The sequence below is a fragment of the Stegodyphus dumicola genome, chromosome 4 (assembly GCF_044657685.1).
Source record: "Stegodyphus dumicola isolate Sdum_Otavi_A_Nest chromosome 4, ASM4465768v1".
Taxonomy (NCBI): domain Eukaryota; kingdom Metazoa; phylum Arthropoda; class Arachnida; order Araneae; family Eresidae; genus Stegodyphus; species Stegodyphus dumicola.
The window spans coordinates 205,130,649-205,146,245 of NC_140771.1; the positions used below are offsets into that span (position 1 = coordinate 205,130,649).

General features: G+C 32.1%; 1 protein-coding gene and 1 long non-coding RNA gene across 2 annotated transcripts in view; one reads left to right on the top strand and one right to left on the bottom strand.

The window, feature by feature from the left end:
- LOC118201933 (MICAL-like protein 2) overlaps positions 1 to 15,597 on the bottom strand; it is a 105,792-nt gene that overhangs the window by 61,343 nt on the left and 28,852 nt on the right. The window lies entirely within an intron of this gene.
- On the top strand, positions 7,911 to 11,525 carry LOC146997803 (uncharacterized). The gene is made up of 2 exons (XR_015040858.1): positions 7,911 to 8,015; positions 11,365 to 11,525. It is a non-coding gene; the product is annotated as an uncharacterized LOC146997803 (long non-coding RNA).

Genomic DNA, 15,597 nt, shown 5'->3' on the forward strand with positions numbered 1-15,597 from the left:
AAAAAATTGTGAAATATCACAAATAATTATCGTAAATTTTCGAACAGTCACTAATGAAACTCTTGCTCATCATAATTACTCAAGAAAAGTTAATCTGTTTTCTTTTGAAAAATGGTGGGTACAACTGTAAGCAACGCCAAAATGAAAGCAACTATCAAAATAAAATAATAATATTAAAACCAGATTTTATTGTTTCATGTGCAATAAATAATTCAAAACATGATTCCTCAATGCTATATAAACGGCAGATTAAACAGATATCATAGTACTTCTTGCAAAACTCTCATGACAGATGCCATTAGCCTTTTTTCGAATCAAAAATATAATGCTTGAAGAGATTAACATGCTTCATCTATTAGTTATACCTACGGTATACGAGGGCTATCCAGAAAGTAGATTACGTTTTGGAATAAAAAAATAAACAAAGTATAGGAAACAAATTTTATTATATACAGATGAAAGCCACACTCAAATACTACTTTTCTACATAGTCACCATACAAATTAAGGCATTTATCGTAGCGATGTACGAGCTTGGAAATTCCTTCGTCGAAAAATTCGGCCGCCTGCGCCTTCAACCACTTCGTTACCTCTTCTTGCAGCTGTGCGTCGTCATCAAAACGCATTGATTTGCAATTTCGTTTCACAGTTCACATGTTTCACCCATGTTTCGTCACCAGTAACGATGCGATCGAGTAAAGAGTCACCATCCTTATGGTAAGCGTCCAAAAAGTTCAACGCTGCAGCCATTCGCTGATTTTTGTGGTCCTCTGTCAAGATTTTTGGAACCCATCTTGCACAAAACTTGTGGTAACCAAGCTTTTCGCTGATGATTTCGTGCAACAAACTTCGCGAAATTTGTGGAAAACTCAAAGAAAGTTCCGTTATTGTGAAATTTCGATTTTCACGGACTTTAGCATCGACTTTTTCGAGAAGTTCGGCGGTCACTATGCTGGGTCTCCCACTTCGATCTTCGTCGTGAACATTGGTTCGGCCATTTTGAAATCTTATGACCCACTGACGCACTCCACCTTCAGTGATAATGTTGTCCCCATACACTTCACGAAGCTGCCGATAGATTTCTATCGGTTTACAGTTTTTTGCAGTCAGAAACCTTATTACTGAGCGCACCTCGCAGCTCGCGGGATTTTCAATTAACGCAGACATTTCAAACCGTCACAGTATCTGAACGGAGCACAGCACGAACCTCTCACTAGCACGGCTAGATGCAGACTGAGCTGCGCAACGCTCTGACCCCAAGATGGCCGCGCTAGCCCCACCCCTAGCGGACACAGACGGAAACGTAATCTACTTCCTGGATGGCCCTCGTAGATAAGGACTCCCGCAATGAAAATTTAAATAAAATGCTATGCTTACCGAAAGGATGTGACAACTTTTTAGAATATCATTCACCATGACAAAATTTTATATCCCTAAAGTGAATGCCAAGAATAAGATAAAACATTTGCAGTTCTAGTTTTAGCAAAAAGAAATACTTTTGAAATACAGGTACTAGCACGACTAAATATAGACAAATACCAATAGCAAATTCGACTTTGTTTTACCCCAGCATTTTGCCCATATAGGACTAATATCAAAGCAATAATTACATTCCTCACTCTCAGGAGAAACAGATTTTTTAAACAGAAAGTAAAATGAAATTTAGACACCAGCTTGAAGAAAATATAATTCAATTTCAATGAACCCAAACCGTACTCAGCATATTTGATGGAAAAAGACCCCAAGGCACTTAGGCAGCGAATGCTATTTGAAGGATGCATAGCGGCGTCTATTTCCATAAACGGTTCGAAATGGAAGGAAAAAGGAAAATATCAACTAATATCGCAAGGACGTTAATATGAGAGTCTAATGAACCCTTCGCTCACTGCCACAGCTTCTAGCAAGACCAGACATAGCAACCTGGAAGATACTTTTGTTTCTTTTCTGCAAGGAAAGGCCAAGGACGCTGTTCTGCGAGAGCCTATTTGGACAGGTGAATCGAGCAGAAGAATAACTCATATCCAAATACAGTGTGAAAGGAGTTCATTCTGATACCCTCGGGTGCGTAACCTTGATCCATTTGCATTGCAGTGCTGGATGAAGTTCGCTGGTTCCAATTATTAATTACATTTTTTACGATTTCCTTCAGTAAACATTTCAATCCGTAAATAGTGCGAAAAGGAGTTAGTTCAGGGTTGATTATAGCAGGAAGGGACACCCCCCCTTCATTTCTCTGTAAAATATTCAAGCACCAAGTACATTACAAATGTTCTTTTGCTTAAGAATTGCGGTCGAATTTGCCTAATCTGGATATCAGCGATTTGGGACCTGACATTTTGTTTGAGACTGCCCATCTACAATGTTTGCACCCAGAGAAATGGATCTTCAGGAGAGCTTTTATCTTTGAGAGATTAATTAAGAGTCATATGATACACTTTGTAGAAATAGTATTAAGCTTGTAATCAATACACACCTAATCAAATATTTCCTTTAAAAATAGGAATAAAATGTATAGAAGAGGCCTTAAGAGGTGGCTTACATTTAATTTAACTACATTTTATCAGATTCTAGCGAAAGTTAAATATTATTTCGCAGTTCATACTGAATGGTAACTTTTAGTTTGCTAAGAAACATGAGCAATTATGCATAAAAATATTTTTAATTGCATCGAGCGCAATATATTAAATAATCAACAAACACATCCTAAAGATTGTTTCAAGTGTTTTGTATAGTTTTATCATATTCGTGATGTACTAATTCTAATTGACCACATTAATTGAAAAGAGTTCAGCCCAGATCCACATGATACAAAATCATACAGCTATTCTAAAAATATCTGCCTACTTAATGTCTGAGTGACCACGTTTTGTAAGTTAAGACTCATAGGTAAAAATAATTATTGAGTTATCGTAAAGACTTCTCGTTTTATGACGACACTCGTTTTTATGAAGAATTTTTCCATTTCATTTTTTTAATGCGCATTAACAAATTATTTAAAAGTTTATTTTTGCTGTAAAGATAAAATATTAGCTATCGTTAAACTTAAAATTCCATATTCTATAAAATGTAGAATAATTATGGAAGCCAGCAGTAACTATACTCAATTAGAATTTTAAAAGTTCAGCTAAAACATTCGTATTAATGGTGGGGCAGCCATTTAAAAATAAGCAAAATTCAACTTTAATTAAAAAGAGACTGGCTTTAATTTTAGAGAACATTCTTCTAAAATTAATGACAGTCTAATAATAATGTTGCCTCATTTTGAAGTTCAAAATCAAGTGCTTCCCACATCTTTGCCATCAAAATCATATAACTGGAAAATGCATACGTTTATTTTATGTTTAGTGCCCAAGAAAATGATAAGGATAACTAAATACATAAATAACATTACAAAACTGGAGCTAGCACTCGTGATAAACCGAAATGACGCTAAAATAAAAAGCTTACTCGATAATCGGAATTCAATGAACTTCAGAAGCACGGCCAAATGGCAATTTTTAGGCAACGGGGGTAAAAAAAGGTTTTGAATTGTTTTTAAAATATATGAGGAAAGACATCATTACTGAAGCATTATTTCTACAACGAACATCGACAAAAGAGGATGCTACAATGATTTCAAGGAAGATAACACAGATGTCACCACCAGGATGTAAAAGATTTAAACCTACACTCTCACACAAAACTAGTTTGGACTTAATTTATAACCGTAATAATTGAAAGTCGTCATTAGCCAGGTAGAGTTTAAATGGTCTTTCCTCACGCTGCAGTCGTTAACCTGCTTCGGCATCGGATAATTTTAGCGGTATCAGGGTATATTTGTATTAGGTGTGAAATATGTAATGTCTTGCAAAATCTTCCTCAATCTGACAAATTCGGTTGCAAAAATTTATTTCTGTTTGCACTTAACATGATTCTAGAAGACATCCAATGGACTTTCTACAGATTATTATGCTTTTCTGTAGGCGCACTAGCGTTAAGAACATTGACTCCCCATACATAAATAAAGCGTCTTTTCAGAAAAGGGAGGGAACAATTTAACTACATAACGCATATATGTTTAACGATATAATAAACGTACAGAATTAAAAGTAATAATAAAAAATCTGATGTGTACACCACATGACTTCCTTGTACGGAATATTAAATTATACGCATTTTTTCTTGCATTTCATTTAACTTATTAGATTGAATTAAACCTACTTCGCCGACAGCGCATAAGCCACAATAGAATAAATGCATTCTTTAAAATTCACTTTTTACCATAGCGACACTCTGGCGCTAGGTTTACTTAACAGTATTATATTTCATTCATATAACTCAGAATGCACAATATATATATCATTTAAAGAATTATCTAATCGTTGCCACATGTTCTATTCAAATACTATAATAAAGCTAGAACGATGTATAAAAGAAATTAAGCAAACAAAACGAAAATGAAACAGTTTTTCACAGACAATTGAGTATTTCTCATTCAATTAATTCAGTTTTCACTTCGCGACAAGGCAACAATACATAAAAACTCAAAATATCTGTATTAAAAATTACGAAGTAAATCTTAAATACTTATTTCCTCGAAAAAATTCCAGAAAGGATTAAGCATTATTTAATTCGCAATAATAAATGAAGGCCTTATTTTTTTGTTGCGAAGCTTAGTCTCTCTAGATTGGCAACAAATCTATAATTCTGCTGTTTCAAATGTAAACAAATATGTCCGCCATGTTATTTAAAACTTAACCGCCCTTAAACAGCTTTTAAATTGTTGATAATTGTGCAAATATTGCTTCCAGAATTACGAAAAGCATAAAAACTTTAACTGGAAGATAAAAACAACATAATTCAATCATTTTTAAAGCAAAAAAAATGTACAATTTACAAACATATAAGAGTAAAGAAATTGAGATCACTGAGCCGGGTAACAGAGTGGATATAAGCGGCCTGGCAGGATATTTAAGAGTAGAAATTACGATTCCAGGTCATAAATTCTTCATGAATTTCATTCCGTGTACTCTGGTAGACAGTAACTATGCCTCGCATACAGGTGCATGAACGATATGCGCAGATGTCAGAATTTGAGAGAGGTCGTGTAGTTCAGCTCAAAGCAGCCGGTTGGTCTTAATCGGCGAATAGCTCGACATTTGAGCAGGACCGATGCCACTATTAGACGATGTTGGCAGGAATGGGTGAACCATGGCCGCACACAGTGTCAAGAAGGAAGCGGTAGGCGTAGAGAAACGACAGAACGTGAAGACCGAGCAATTGTCATAGCGGCAATCACAGCCCCAGATGTATCATCGATTGTACGTGCAACTAGTGCTTCAGTGACCGCGAGGACCATTCATAGACGGCTCACAGAAAGGGGACTGAGGTCACTGCGCTCCTTGCGCCGACTACCATTGACCTCCGTACAACGTCAAGCCCGTTTGCAGTGGTGTCGGGCTCATACGCACTGGAATGTCACTGACTGGAGTAGAATAGTCTTCAGTGATGAGTCCCGCTTTGAACTGAGCCCCTATGAGCAGCGAAGGCGAGTTTGGAGACGGCCCGGACAGCGGTGTGATACCAACCTGACTGTCTTTCGGCAGACAAGCCGACAACCAGGAGTGATGGTCTGGGGTGCCATTTCATTTCATTTCATTTCATAGTAGGACCCCTTTGGTTGTCATCCGTCGCAACCTTACAGCACAGCGGTACGTCGACGAAGTTCTAAGGTCCCGTTGTGTTGTATTGCCCTTCATGTCACGCCATTGCATTTCAGCAAGATAATGCCCTGGCTTGCATTTCAGCAAGATAATGCCCGCCCCCACACTGCACATGTTTATACTGCTTGCCAAACATTACCTTGGTGAGCAAGGTCGTCGGATCTCTCTCCTATTGAGCACGTTTGGAGCATTATGGGCAGGGCCCTCCAACCAGCTCGGGATGTTGACGATCTAATGCGCCAGTTGGACAAGAATTTGGCACGCTATCCCTCAGGAGGACATCCGTAACCTCTATCAATCGATGCCAAGCCGAATAACTGCTTGCTTAAGGGCCAGAGGTGGACAAACGCGTTATTGACTTTTTTACTTTGTGAAGCTCTATCACTTCAATAAAACATCCAATTTTTCTCAAATTGTAATCATTTGTTTTTCTGTACATGTACATTTTGCCTAAGAGTTATTAAATTTATGGTTAAATTTATCTTTTTTTATCAATGCAAAAATCTCAGTTTCGAGGTATGAAGTAAACATTATAAGCATGTATCATATTTTCTCTCTGTTCCGATTTCCTTTGCTTGTCGGATTGCGGGTCAGATACTCACTTGTCCATAAAGAATAGTTTATATTTCTAGCATTTTTTTTTAAATCAGACTTTTAACATTGCCAACACAAAATTATATGTATAAGAGCAAAATAATTTATAATCAACAAAAAATGGCTAGTTAGTTAACTGTTTAACACAATGCTCTCGAGGTTTTTTTTTATTCAGGAATAGGTTTGCCTCCGGGAAGGTCCTTCTAACTAAAATTAGCTACTGTTTACGTTACTTTAAGCTACTGTTTACGTTTAAGAAAACACTATACAACCAGCCCATCCGCCAAAGCTGAAGTCGAACTATGAATGTTCATTTGCTTTTTATGAGAGGTAAGGTAAAAGTGATGAAAAATTCAGCTTGCATCCTTGCTCTTGCAGCTAAGGACTAATTAGATCAAAATCCTTTACTCCCGACTACTAGAATACAGAATAAAAAGTTGAAATTCAAACTCAGACTATGAGAAATAACAGGCTAAAGAAATACTAACTTGCTTCCAAATGTGTATACCAATTTTAAAGAAGGTATTGAAAGGAAGTGAGATGCATTTTAGAATATATTAAAAGATTTTATCGGTAGTAAATGAAGCGTAGTACAGGGAAACCTTTGTTGCCTTATAGAGCGGTCAAAATTTTAAAAAAACAAAGAAAGCATAACTACACGTGTTTCATGTTAGCGCTTGCAACTTGAAAGTAAGTTCCTACCCGCTGAGCAGTCCGGTATATGCTGCGTTTTACACAATTACAATACTTGGCAGTTCTGAAAACATACTTCTCTTACCGTACCCAAGGTCTCACAGCATGTTGTTTTCTTGCTATGCTCTCTTCTTGCCCAAGTATGTCGTCAAGACTTTCATTTTTCACAACTAAGTCTTTATTCAGCAATGTGTGTCACAACGCGACACGCTGGCAGGCAAAGTTACTGCCCGAAATGGCAAATTCTTTACCGCGACTCAAGTTTTGCAATTATAGTAATCACATTTCGACACATAAATAAAACAGCGACGTACAAATTTTACATCGCCTAAATGGAGAAACATGAATGTTAAACGCGGAAATCGTAATCATCCAGTTCGCAGACTGCAACGTTTTATACTGAAAAGTAATAATTAGAGAGTAATTTTATTGTGGAGTGAATTTCTACAGTTATTTCACGAACTGTAAGGGATCTTCAGAAGTAAATTTTCAAACTTCAGATACTTTCTTATGTTTGAATTTTATTGCAATCATTGGATTACATTCCATAATTTTTTATACTTTTAATAGTGTTTCATTTTAGCGTATGTTTGGTAGACTTGTGGAATATGAAAAGAGTTATTTATCTAAGCAAAACAAGATTGTTAATTTAAAATTAGGAATGTTATCTGTATCTGTCGAGAGTTGGATATCGTGTCAATATCGAATTACTTTCTTTTAGCGCTAAAGATATTTCGTAAATCTATACACTGTAAAAAAAAAGTTCGCTCTTTACAGGCAAAAGTTTTGTAAAGTTACAGAAATCAAAAAGTTACACAAGAATTTCCTGTAATGGTAACAGGTTGAAAGCAAACTGTGGCTGGTACAGCTAATTTGCCTGTAACATTACAGATAATGTTTCAGTAGCCGCGCGGAAGAATCACGTGACTGACTGAAAATCAGCCAATCAGAAGAAAAAAGTGAAGAAAGTTTGAAAGCTAGTTGCAGAAAAAAACATGGCTGAATGCATGTTGGTTGTATAGCGCAGGTAAGTAAGAAAATGTTTATAATTACGTTTGAAATATTTTTTGTTCATTTTATGCAGATTATTCTCATGCACTTTGCACTGTTATATGTAGTGAGTAAGTATTTAAACGTTTAAGCTTTGCGATTAATTAATATCAGTGTTCGTAATGAGTTGAAAGAGTGCAGAATATTTATTCCAAATGCAGATCTAATAGTAGTATTTTGTCATTGCGCATCCGATAAATTACGGCTTAAATTGCCCGTATTATTATTTATAACTAATTATTCTAAAATTTAATCACTGTTGTGGTATTTAATTGAAACGGTAATGTGGTTGTTGAAAACAAAATTAATCATGTTAGCGTTCGTTTGCAATCGTCTGACCAAAGAAAGTTTGACATCTTTTTCCCGGCAGGCCTTGCGAGAAAAGTTTATGTAAACATTTAGAATTCTGAATGTAATATATATATATATATATATATATATTTTTTTTTTTTTTTTTTTTTTTTTTTTTTTTGCTTACTAGGTTTAGTTTATTCTTTTTCTAGGATTACCTAATTAATTATACTTGGTTTATAATTCAGTCTAATATGTTTATATACGAGTGTGTTATGAAGAAAAATTACAAAAACTTGAACAATGCCGTCGAGAATCTCGTTTATTCTTTAGTGTAATAATATTATTTTTTCAATGGTATTAATTTCTTACGAATATGTTATAATTCCAAAATGAAGTAATTATATTGATTAAAAATATGTCGCATCATACTTTTCGTAATGTTTTGGTTTACTAACTAGATGCAACTTAATTATTCCATATATTTTAATATACCAATATCAACAGGGAAAAGATGGAAATGACCTAAAATATTTTTCTAAAAATTCGTTAAACTAGTTATAAAAGAAAACTAAAATTTTGTACATTATTTCCAAAAATATTCCATTAATATTTTATAAGTTACAAAATTTATTATATTGTATATATAACTACCATTGCATACTTATAAGTTTTTAAACATTTAATGTAGAATTTAGGTTGATTTTATTTTGCCCAATTTTAATACAGTTTTGAAGTATGATAGTCTTGTTACTAGGATAGCATGAATCTGCTAATACAAGTTTAATATATTTCTTGACAAATGTTTCTCTTATTCATGTAATATAATATATAAATCATAAAATAAGTTTCTTTTAAATAAATTATGATTGTGTATTGGAATTTAACACAATTCTGTATCTATATGTTAGTATTAAAAATAAAATAATAATAAATTTTTAATGAAGCATTGATTTTAGGATTAACAACTGTAAATATATATATATACTCACACATGAATAAATGGAAATGCAAGTTACTTTTCCTTACAAAGCTGTCCATGAATATATACTTCCCTTTAGACTGATAGCCTTTGCATGCTTTGCCATATTCTATCAATCCAAATGATGCAAATATGCAGAAAATTTTACTTTCTTTGAAAGTTAATGCAGGAAATAAAATTCAGTGCATTTGTAAACTACATTAGTTCTCTTATAGCTTGGTATTTAATTGTCTAATGATTTACTAGTCCAAACTAATGCAGAATTCAGATGTTGTTCAAATAAAACAAAATTAATAAGGTCTGATTGTTAGACGTATATATGAAGATTTATTTTTTTTAAATATTATTTTAAGTCAACTAAATTAATTTCAAATTTAAGTAAGTATTCATGCCTTTCAGTAGCATTATTTTTGGAAATCTTAAATTAAATAACTGAATGCAATATTTCTTGTTAATAAAAGAAAAGCAATGTTATGAAAGACTAGCAAAGTGGATTTGCAAGTTCTAATTACGAAAGGTCCCATGCTCTAAGGGGTCATTTTTAAAAATACTTAATTAAAAAAAGTATTTAACGTAAAACTTCCAGCTTCACACATGTGCAATATTAATTCTATATGTTTTATCTCATTTTATTGATTAATTTCATAGCATTTCGTGTGACACTAGTAGAAATTATTTATTAAATTTTATGCAGTTTCTGATCTACGTTTTGATTTTGTTATTAATTACGTTAGGTTACATAAGATTTAAAATTATGTAAGGTACAAAAACCTTCTGCATCTATTAATATATGCTGAAGTAAATGAAATTATGTCAGTGAAATTTTTTAAAATCAAAAACAAATTTCTGTGGAAAATTAAAGTTATAAATTCTAAATGCAAACAAAGGAGTGAATTTGAAAGTTATCAAATAAGCCAAAGTGTTGGTAATTTTTGCAGTTTTGCAGAAGAATTTTTATACTGTGCAGAATGGGAATATGATGTTTGGTTTTGTTAGTACAGTCAAAAGTCGTTAATTCGGACTCGTCGGGACATCGGCGATTCCGGATTATCAATTTTTCCGGATTACAGATCATCAGTTTAAATCTGGTAAGATGGCATGCAGAAATTTTAAAATTAAAAATATGAAACCGTAATTTATGAAATAAAGAACAATTATGATCTAAAGAGTATCAAAATTTACAAAAAAAAAAAAAAAAAAAAAAAAAAAAAAAAATTAATATTTATTTGTTTACTTTATTAAACATTTCTTTCAATGTAAGTTGTTTAAGTTGCTTCGTTTTATGTGATAATACTTTCTCTTTAATTCTATAAACAGCCATAATTTCTTCTTCAGTTACAAAGTTCCGCTGTTGAAGTCCTATAATTGCTGTGTCGAGAATACCGACTAATTTGACGAAAAATTTAGGGTAACTTGTTTTGTGAGCGCCTTAAGAGAGACAAACATTACCTAAATCATTAAAACAATTTCAGAATCCTGTTGCTAAAAGAAAGCTTGGGGGAAAATGTTGTCCGAGTCCCAGTGATTCATTTGGACCAATATATAATATTGTTTTAGAAATTTAAGGTAATAAATATAATATTTTTCGAATGCTAAAACAGTTCGAGAAATTTATTCAAGTTCTGAATTCTGAATATAAGTATACTGTATATTATATTTAATAACTATGGTGGCTTCATTTATGAAAAGATTTGCATATTGGCTGTTTTTGTACAATGAACCTTCTTTAAGCTAGCTATGCGTGATTCCTGAAGATTTTGATCTTTAATGATATTGGGCATCTTAGAGAAGTTATGTTTACTAATTAGTTATTTTATGAGGAATGCTGGTTAAATTTAAAAAGTGATTGACTGAGGTAGCTTGTAGTAATGAGACGGTTCACTGTAATGCAATTTTTTAAAGTATTTAAGCTGTTCCTGATTACTTAAGATATTATAAATATGATTAAAAGTGTTATATGAGCACATGTTTAAAACATCTATTAAAATAATTTTTATAAGCTTTTTAAGAGCATGATTATGATTTTAAAAGAAATGTTTTTTTCTTTATTTAGGAGACATAGTTTACAAAGAAGGAGAAAAACCATTCATTTTTTCCAAGCAGTCGAAACGAATTTTTATGAAATGTTATATTGTGTTATTTTTTAATTAATTCTTTTTTTAAGGTTTTATGTAAAGTTTATGAATTAAGTAATAAATTATTTTTACTTCTGTATTTTAATTAGCATATTTGCTTCATAATGTTTCACAATAAAATTATGAATTCAATAAACTTCATAATTAACATGCTGTAATATATATATAGAGAGAGAACATAAAGTTTGTTTTCTGTTGTCACATGTATATTTCACAATTTTGTATGCAAATCTCGAAATTTATAATAACTAAGAATACTTTTTAGTATCACTTTCTAAATGGTAACTATTAAGCTTAAAGTTTTATTACATATCACGTTTGTAAAAAATTATAGATAAAATTAAAATGCATTAAATTTTAAGTTAAACTGAAGTATTAATTTTTGAAACAAATTTGTTAAAGGCATAATTGTATTAAGCATCAAGAATTTTAATGGAAGCAAGGCTTTAAAAATTAAGGTCAGTTGGTGAAGTTTTATGCTTATTCAAAAAGCATGATATTAGGTTTTTAATGAAAGACTTCTATCTGTTAATTCAAAGGAAATTATTTGAAGGTAGGGTAAAAACGTTATGCAGTTGCCATCTATTACTTCAAACAATAGCAGACTGTTGTCAAACACTGAGTGCAAATAAGAATAAAAAGGTTAGTTGGACGTTGTAATTCAAGCTTATGAACAAAATTTTGAATTCCTTGTAGTAACAAAATAAAGTTCATTGCTATGTTGAATTCTTTAATTTACTGAAAATGTCATTTTTTAGAAGGAGAGAATATAATATTTTTGAAACATAAAGAACAGCTGTTCTGAGTTCTTCATAGAAATATTTCACAAAATGTCTTTTATTGTAATATAATGATAATATAATGATCATATCAACATGCAACACGTGTACTCATATAAGTTAAATCTAAAGGAACATGTGTCTATTTTAACTAAAATTACTAAAAAGAAAGTTCTAGAACATATCTTAATAATTGACACTAAAACATGCAAATAAAGCATACTGTTTTTTTTTTTTTTTTTTTTTTCTCGTCTATTTTACAGGCCAAATATAAATTCCAGATTCCATTTCATTATTTTATATAAAGGATATACATGTAATTTAATGTGAGGAGTAGCATATCAATTTGAACTTAATTATCAAGTTAAACTCAAATCGATTATTAATCAAAATGATATATATACATACAGATATTGTTTTACTCAAAACATATTGATTTCAATGTATTTTATTATAATAAGCATCATTTTATACAAAAATCTATTACTTTTATAGACATATCCTTTAGTATTTCATCTATGAAAAATATATTCTACACACATATAATTACTTAATGAGATATTAGAAGGAAATAATCTGAAACCTTTACAGATACAACCATTGGAATTTTACGTAAGAAAAGTATCTTCTAATCACATAATAACTTGCTGTAATAATACAAGCAAATAACCTGTAACGGTTACAGATATATCTGTTGAGATCTTACATGAGAAAAACATGTTATTTTTACATAATTATTTGATGTAATATTACACGCAAATAATCTGTAACCATTACAGATATATCGTTTGGGATTTTACATAAGAAAAATATGTTCTACTTACATAACTATATGCTGTGATATTACAAGAAAAAGATCTGTAACCATTACAGGCAAAACTCTTGTAAAGTTACAAAGAAAACACCTGTTGCTGTTACTCAAATAACCCATGGCATCCCAGTTTCCATGAGTTTTCTTAGTAACCTTACAGATTTTTTTTTACAGTGTACGCGTATTATTAATATATGAAACATAGTATTATAATATATCGAAACACTTTCCAGATAAATGGAAATCTTGATGACAACGTTTATAACACTGCCAGAATTTCATTACTTTATAAAAGCGAATGTCAGTTTTAAAACACCGTAACTGGTCGATAATTTTCGGTAATGGTAGCTCAGTGCAAAATGTTACTGTAAATCTTAAACCGTAAAATTTCACTATTGCCCCAACAAAAATTATTGCTGTTGCCATAACTACGAGGAAACCGTACATGGAAGTTACCAATGTTCGGTATAATACGAGACATACTCTGAGATAAAAGTATAATAAAGACACACACACAGAATCTAAGAAAAGAATTCTACAGAAAAAGAAGAAAAAGCTTCACAAATGAATTGTGTACAAGAACTAACTAAAACTTAATAACGCTTAAAAAGAAAAATTCGTTCCAATTTCTTGCACGATTACAGAAATGAAAGATTAATTAACTTTTTTAATTCGTACTAGTTTAAATTAAGGACTACATTTGGGTCACTAAGAAAGCAACATTCCAAACTGTTGCCACCAAATGTTAGAGTCCTGCATTATATTTGAAGAAATTAAATAATGAAAAATATGCATAAATGTAAACATATTTCTCGCATTGTGATAAAACAAAAGTAGAGCCATCGAATTTTGAATGATGTAATCCTACTGCGAATATGGGCATGTGGAAGAGCAAATTTGAAATTAGGAATTTGTTTTATTATCCATTTCATACTTTGTAAAACTTTAACGAATTTTTGATTAATAAACTCAAGGATTTCAAAGCGAGCAATGGCAACGTTGTACAGAAAAAACATTTTTATCTCCAGTGGGTATCGGAAATTCTAAAGATACGCTCATTTTAAAACTATTTTGCGATAGTGCTCTTGAACTGAATTTTATGTTGTAAGTGCGAAGAACGTGATATTTAGTAAATAAAGGCAACAGACAAAATGTTTAAAAAATGCGTCTTTGGACGTAATTTAAAATCTGAAACCTTTATTATTATTTCTTTCTAGACTAATAAAACACACATTCGCAATGAATTTTAATATTTTATACATAATTCCGTATGTAACTTAAAATCTTAATATATAATTAACATTATATTATACAGAAATTTATAAACTAATACTGACAACACAACATGACAACATGTGTCTCGAATCACGGACCGAACTACACCCAGCGAAAGGGCTGGCTTCATGGGTGTTTTTGTGTTTTTCCCCATGTGTAACATGGATACGAGGTAGTTTCCCTTAAAAAGTCCTCCACGGGCATCCCTCCCTTGTCATGTAGTGCCAAATGGCTGTACCACGTAATAAATAAATAAATACTGATAACATATTATATTTAATAATAATTTTACCATTTTCACAGCAGGTAAGAGACTACAGAAATAAACTTTCCTTTTAGTTGACAGAATCTTTTATCAGTTTGACAACACATAGATTCTGTCAATACAATCAAATTTTATTATTAGTAGTATCTAAAAGATAATAAATACACTTAAAAGATAATAAAAATAAGATAATAAAAGATAATAAAAATAAGTGTTAAATGAACTTTTTTACTCCGAAATTAAGATTTCTACATGGAAAATATTGCAATTTTAACATCTACAGATAATAACGATGCTTATATGAGCAGGCATCATTAAAAATCAGTATTTGCATTTATGGTAGTTACACACGTTCAGTATAAATGCAATACCAGTACAACTTTGCTAAGCTTTATTCTGACGCACTGTTGCCTGCAGATAATGAAATAAAAGAATTTCGAACACGTCTGCTGTCATCACCGTTCCCTCATAAGGTTATCGAATCAGAGTGGGTAAGTGGATTATGGTAAAGCACAATATGTGTATCTGCCTAAAGGGTACGATGTCTTCGTGAAAGGCCAAAAGAGAATCTTGCTCACATTCACGTTACACCTGCGGAAAATCACAAAAGTCTCCATTGGAAGCTGAATGCGTGTCGAACTACCAGCGTTTAGTGGTCTTTAGCCACTTGGCCACTGACGAGGCATTAGAATTTCTACCCGACGGATTTTTTAAGTGTCACATTCCACGTGGAAAATCATGGCAAGTGATAAAATATCCATGTGTTATCCAAGATTCAATCCCAAACCCTCATGCTTTTCAACCAGCATCCGCTAATCACACCACTTCTTTAGGAATAGCACTTGAAAGTCTATAATCACACAGACATATAAAAATAAGAAAACTCCCGAAATTCTGTTTCAATATATAACATAGCGACATATGAAACAGACAGGAGTCTACGAAACATTTATTTCGGAATTAAGCTCTGTGCGCTGTCTTGTAGAAACTCGATCTCTATCTGCACGAAATCCTAAGTATC